The sequence below is a fragment of the Mirounga leonina genome, unplaced genomic scaffold, assembly GCF_011800145.1.
Source record: "Mirounga leonina isolate KUSES-001 unplaced genomic scaffold, KU_Mleo_1.0 Mir_169, whole genome shotgun sequence".
Taxonomy (NCBI): Eukaryota; Metazoa; Chordata; class Mammalia; order Carnivora; family Phocidae; genus Mirounga; species Mirounga leonina.
The window spans coordinates 45,956-53,361 of NW_023270431.1; the positions used below are offsets into that span (position 1 = coordinate 45,956).

Here is a 7,406-nt window from a genome sequence, read left to right on the forward strand (position 1 = left end):
AGGGGCAATTTTAGAAATCTAGGTAGAAGATGATAGTGTTTTGAACTAGAATGGTAGTTCTACGGATGGACAGAATTTGATGGATGTGAGAAATTTTTTAGAAGGTATGCTGAGAATTAAGGAATGATTTAACATTTGAAGTGAGAATGAAATTGATTATAATGACTATCGCCTTGAGTAGACAGTGGTGATACCATGTATAGAGATAGAGAATATAGAGTATAAGGAGTTTGGGGAAGAGGACATGGTAGATTATTCTGGGACATTTTGACTTCGAAATGTGAGTAGAGCTGCAAAGTGGAAATATCAGTGTAAGTAGTATAATATTTGATTTGGTATACATCAACATGTAGTAGTTACTAAAGCCATGGAAGTTAAGGTACTCACATAGAGTAACATTATACACAACTAATGAATTGTTGAACACTACATCAAAAATGAATGATGTACTGTATGTGGGCTAACTGAACATAATAAAAAAAGTTTAAAAAAGTGAGAACGATTGCTTAACTGAACTTTAAGGACAATATCACTTAAGGACAGGATAAGAATCTCACATACACACATACACACACACACATCAAGAAGATGCAAGAGAGGTGGGAAGAAAACCAAGAAAATGAAAGGTGATGAATGCAAAGGAAGAAAGTGTTTTAAAAAGGAGGGAATGGATAATGTGTCAGATACTTCCAAAAAATGAAGTAAAATAATAGATGAGTCCCTACTGGTTTAGGGAGACCACCATTGACTTTGGAAGAGTAATTGGGCAGAACCAAATTACTGTGAACAATGAGTGGAAAATAAGGAGGTAAAAACAATGAACATAGCTGTGAATTTAAATTAGCTGTGAATGGGAATAAAGAGTTAGGATAGTGTCTGGATTAGGTTGTAAAAGTATGGAGGAGACTTGAGTACAGTTGACTCTTGAACAATATGAGGGTTAGAGGTGTCAATCCCTACACAAAAATCTGCATATAACTTTTGACTCCAGGAAAGCTTAACTACTAAGAGCCTACTGTTGACTGGAAGCCTTACTGGTGACATAAACAGTCGATTAACACATATTTTTATGTTATATATAATATACTCTACTTTTACAATAAGCTAAAGAAAACATGTTAAGAAGATCATAAGAGAAAATACATTTACAGTATTGTACTGTATTTATCGAAAAATCCACATAAGTGGACCTATGCAGTTCCAACCTGTGTTGTTCAAGGATCAGCTATAGTTTATATTCTGATAAGAATTGGTTTCATAGGTAATTGTAGTATTATAATTTTCATAATAAATGAGTAAGGATGGCAAGTTTCTTCAGACTGGAATTTCTTGGCACTGCATTTTAGTGGGCATTGACAAGGCCCATGGTCTGGTTATTAGTGATGTTCCAAAAATTAATCTTACTTATATTAAAGTATGTGTCAATAGCTTAGCCAGAATATTAATTAATTAGCTAATTAATTAATAGAATTACTAGACTACTTTTAGAAAAGTTTCAGATTTATAGAAGGATTGAGTGGATAGTACAGAGAATTCCTATACATCCTTTTCCCACAGCAACCCCACACACAGTTTCCCCTATAGTTGATATCTTACATGAGCATAGTCTGTTTGTTACAATTAATGAACCAACATTGGTACATTATTATTAACTAAGGTCCATAATTTTTTCAAACTTCCTTAGCTTTTACCTAATGCCTTCTTTTTGTTCTGGGATCATGTCTTCTAGTTTCTTCTAGGTTTTGATAATTTCCAAGACTTTCCTTGTTTTTGATGACCTGACAATTTTGGGGAGTACTTGTCAGTATTGTAGGATGACCATCTACTGGAATTGGATGTTTTTCTCATCATTAGACAGGTGTTATGTGTTTTGGGGAGGAAGGTCGCAGAGGTAAAGTGTGTCATTTTTATCAAATCATATCAAGGGCACATACAATCTACATGATTTGTGACCATTGATGTTGACCTTGGTCAACAGGGAGAAGTAATGTTTTCCTGGGTTCTTCACTGTTACTTTCTCGCTCGTATTTTCATACTATACTCTTTGGAAGGAAGTCACCATGTGCAGCTTACATTTAAGAATGGGGAGTTATTTTCCTCAACCTTTAGGATGGAGTATCTAAATAATTTATGTGGAACTCTTCTGCATGGGAGATTTGTCTCTTCTTTCTCATTTGTTAACTTATTTAATCATTTATTTATATCAGTATGGACTCATGGATACTTATTTTAGCCTTTGGGTTACAATCCAGGACTACTTTATTTTATTGCTCCAGTTGTTCCAGCTTTAACATTTGGGGGGTCTTTTAGTTGGCTCCTGTGTCCCTTTGACCTTCTTCAGCATATCTTTTAAATTAAAAATTTTAAAATTTGAGCACTGTAGTTCATCTCTTCATTCCTCCCACCCTCACCCTGAGCCCTGGCAACCACTCATTTTTATGTGTCTCTAGTTTTATCTTTTTCCAGAATGTGATGTAATTGGAGTCATGCACTATGTAGCATTATTCAGGCTAACTTCTTTCACTTACAATATGCATTTAAGGTTCCTCCATGTCTTTTGTGGTTTGATAGATTTTTTTTTATCCTTGAATAACATTCCATTGCTTGGATGGACTACAGTTTATCGTTTTTTGAAGAATATCTTGGTTGCTTCCAATTTGGGGTAATTATAAGTAAAGCAGCTATAAACATTTGAATGCAGATATTTTTATGGACATGTTTTTTACTCGGTCAGGTAAATACCTAAAAGCACGATTGCTGAAATGTATGGTAATACTATGTTTAGCTTTGTAAGAAAGTACCAAACTGTCTTCCAAAGTGGCTGTATCTTCTTGTACATTTCCACCAGCAATGAACAGGAGTTCCTGTTGCTGCACTTGGTTGTCAGCATGTGTTATTGTCAGCTTTTTTGATTTCAGTCATTCTAATAATGATATCTCATTATTATTTTAATTTGAAGCACCCTAATGAAAAATGATGTTGAGAATCTTTTATATGCTTATTTGTCTTCTGTACATCTTCTTTGATGAGGTGTATGTTCAGATCGTTTTACCATTTTTTTATTGAGTTGTTTTCTTATTATTGAGCTTTAGGAATTGTTTGCATATGTTAAATACAAATCTTTCGTCAGATACGTGTTTTGCAAATATTTTCTCATAGTATGTGTCTTTAATTCTCTTAAGGTTGTCTTTCACAGAGCAAAAGTTTTCAATTTTAATGATGCCAACTTACTAATTTTTTTTTCTGTGATCATCATGCTTTTGGTGTTGTATCTAAAAACTCATCCTCACACCAAGGTCACCTAGATTGTCTCCTGTGCTATCTTCTAGAAATTTTATAGTTTTTCATTTTACATTTAGGTTGTGATCTATTAGAGTTAATTGGTTGAAAGGCGTAAGTCCCAAATCTAGATTTATTTTGCATATGGATATTCAATTATTCCAGTACCATTTGTTGAAAAGACGATCTTGTTTCCATTTAATTGCCTTTGCTCCTTTGTAAAGATCAGTTGGCTTTATTTGTGTGAGTTTATTTCTGGGTCTTACATTTTGTTTCATTGATCTATGTGTCTGTTCTTTTGCCAAAACCATGTTCTTTTGGTTACTGTAGCTTTATATTAAGTCTTGAAGTCAGACAGTCTCATTTTCTAACTTGTTTTACATCTTTAATATAGTGTTGACTATTCTGAATCTTTCATCTTCCCATATAAACTTTGGAATGACTTTATTTATATCCATCCACAAAATAACTTTCTGGAATCTTGATTTGGATTACCTTGAAACTATAGATCAAGTTGGTAAGAATTGACGTCTTAACAATATTGCATCTTCCTGTCCATGAGCATGGAATATCTCTCCATGTATTTAGATATTCCTTAATTTCTTCTATCAGATTTTTGTAGTTATTATCATATAAATGCTGTACATATTTTGTTGGATTTATATCTGATTATTACATTATTTTCTTGTTCTTTTTTTTTTTTTATATGGAACGCTTCACAAACTTGCATGTCATCCTGAGCAGGGGCAATGCTAATCTCTGTATTGTTCCAATTTTGGTATATGTTCTGCCAAAGAGAGCAGTATTACATTATTTTTGGTCCTAATGTAAATAGTATTGTGTTTTAAATTCAAATTCCAATTTTTCATCATTGGTATATAGGAAAACAATTGACTTTTGTATATTAACCTGCATTTTGCACTTTTGCTATGATCACTTATTTATTCCAGGAGGTTTTTTTTTTGTGATCCTTTGGGATTTTCTACATAGACAATCATGTCATCTCTAAACAAGGACAATTTTATTTCTTACTTCAAAGATGATATACACTTTATTTCCATTTTTTTTTTTGGTATTAATGTGTTAGTTAGGACTTGTAGGATATGTTGAATAGGAGTTATGAGAGGGAATATCCTGCCTTTGTTTTCAGTCTAAGTGGTAAAGATTTGGTTTCTCACCTTGAGTATGATGTTAACTATATGTTCTTTACAGATGTTCTTTATCAAGTTGACTAAGTTCCCCTTCATTCCTAGTTTGTTGAGTTTTTATCATGGATTAGTGTAGGGGTGTGTCAAATATTTTTTTAACATCAATTGATATGATCATGTAAATTTTCTTCTTTAGCCTGTTTATATGATTGATTACATTAATTGATTAACATTTGTTGAACCAGTCTTATGTATCTGGAATAAATCCCACTTAGTCATGGTATATAATTCTTTTTATATATTGTTGGATTTGATAATATTGTATTGAGGATTTTTGCATCTATGTTTATGAGAGCTACTGGCCTGACGTTTTCCTTTCTTGTAATTAATGTCTTCATTTGGTTTCAGTATTATTCTTTAATGGAGATATTCCTGGTTTTTGGTTAGGATTTTTAGCAATGCAATAACACCTATTTTATGCCTTCTAATTAAATTAAATTTGATTTATTTCAATTTGATTCAATTAATTCGATTCAGTACCATCATTAAATAATGTATAAGGCACTCTGCGATGTATTGAACTAGATGATAGATAAAACAGATTCCAACTTCTTGAGGCTGACAATCAATGAATATGTTCCCTTAAGAGAACAAATCTAGGTCATATTAGTGATAGAAAAAGGAAGTTCTTTGAAAACTGTTTAACAAAGCTTTGGTAGACAAATGAATTTATGTATCTATCTTAGAATATTTGCTTCTGAGGAGCATGGATTTTACCTATTTTTGTTTTCATTGTATCCTTAGGGCTTAGGACAGCTTCTGAAATAGAATAAATATTAAAGAAATTTTTATTGAATAAGGAAATAATTTGTTGGTATATTTCTGAATGATGATCTGCAACTGGTATTCTAAACCTAGAATAGGTATTCTTCAACTGTCCTAGCAATGTTTTTAAGTACTTAATATAAGTGCTGTCCTTGACAATTTTTAAATAATTTCCATAATAACATTTTATTTTCTTGTCACAATATCTTAACATCATTGCAGTTGCCAATTATAAAAATATTTTAAATTATGTTTTGATATATTTTTGATTGATCACTTAGGAGGATATAAAGAAAATAATTTTATTCTAAAATTAACCCATTTCCAAAATCACATAAATGAATTAATTCTTATTTTAATGAGATTTTCACTTCACCACACACATAGTGCTTGTGGTCCTCTTTCCCCTTCTCAGTCAAGTTACCTGTCGTGTTCAGTATAATCATAATGTTCATTACTGTGGGTCAAAAAGACTGTCCCTTCATTGACCCATGCACAATTTTTTATTTTGGTCTTATACCTCTACTTTTCTCTTAGTTCTTGTGCTGTATGATATGGTATACTGATCACATGTGCTTACTGAGCATTGAATGTGGCTAGTGCCACAAGATGAAATTATATTTTCGATATATTGGGTTAAATAAAATGTATTAATAAATGGATTTTACCTGTTTTTTTAATGTATCTGCTTGGGGATTTAAAATTACATATGTTTATCATATTATATCTCTGTTGCACAATTTGGAGACTGTTAAGGATATGTAGGATTGCTATTTATTTGTCACGGGGAATAAACTAATTGTGATTTTTAAAGATTTTATTTATTTATTTATTTATTTGAGAGAGAGAGAGAGAGAAACAGCATGAGAGGGGATAGGGTCAGAGGGAGAAGCAGGCTCCCCGCCAAGCCGGGAGCCCGCTGTGGGACTCGATCCCAGGACTCCGGGATCATGACCTGAGCCGAAGGCAGTCGCTTAACCAACTGAGCCACCCAGGTGCCCCTAATTGTGATTTTTAAATTGTTTATCATGCATTTACTGATTTTCTATATGCCCAGAGAAAAGCACAAGCAACTTGCCACCTAAACATTGATGTTTCCAACAAGCTTTTCCAATGGTGGGAAGTTGGTAACCAATTGGTTGAGTCCAATATTTATGAAAGAAGATGACCCCAATGGGCCAAATTATATATCTAGATAATCTAGAAAACATGATTAGGCAGTTTTATTTTCCTTGACATGAGTATTAATACTGTATTAGGGTTTATTCCTGAGTCTTTACGTGGTTTGGATTCCTAGACCACATTCAAATTAGTGTTGTTTCTCTGCTACTTTTCCATCAGGGGAGGCAGCTTCTGTTTTACTCTGAACATTCTCATTATCTGTACTACTAGCTTTTGAATCACACTACGTTATTTCTCTAGCCTTGAGGTCTGTGCCTTTCACATTCTGCAGACCATCACACAATTTCCCCCATTTTTTTTTCCTAGCAAATTTGTCTTGGGTAATTTATGCTTCATTTATATTTCCACATGAATAAAACAATCTAACTCATTCATCATTTTGATTGCTATCCTTTGGAACATTTCCTATATTTAAACTATTCTGGATTAGAGAAACCTCAGTACTTTTCCTTCCTGAAAATAAGTGCAATCTCCATTTCATGAACAAGTTGTGTTCCAAAAGGGTAGGAATCATGTCACAGCTGGAGTTTCAGTCCCAAGGCTAGCTCACCAATCACATTGTATACCAAAAGTATTGTGTCAATAATGCTATGAAATTGAACACTGCATACTTAAATGTCTCTATGAAAACCATACATTTTCAGTTTGGGATGGCAATAGTGCATCTTCTTTTACTGTGATGGAATTATAGAATTCTCCCTGACAATCCTGTCTTTTAGCAAGAAGAAGGGGGAATCTTTTTAAATTAATTTTTGTGGGTACCACTGGGGCCAGTTTAGTGATTTAAGTAGCTGAGGTGTTGGGGAGAAAACTCACTTTTTGGCACTGGATTCTGACCTTTATTTATTTTTTATGTATGTATGTATGTATGTATGTATGTATGTATGTATGTATGTATTTATCTCTCTTTTCTTTTCTTTCTTCTTTTCTTTCTTTCTTTCTTTCTTTCTTTCTTTCTTTCTTTCTTTCTTT

The 7,406-nt window shown here is 32.9% G+C and overlaps 1 pseudogene; it reads right to left on the reverse strand.

The window, feature by feature from the left end:
* Window positions 1–3,979: 3,979 nt before the first annotated feature.
* Window positions 3,980–4,080, reverse strand: LOC118017456 (annotated as a pseudogene).
* Window positions 4,081–7,406: the final 3,326 nt, after the last annotated feature.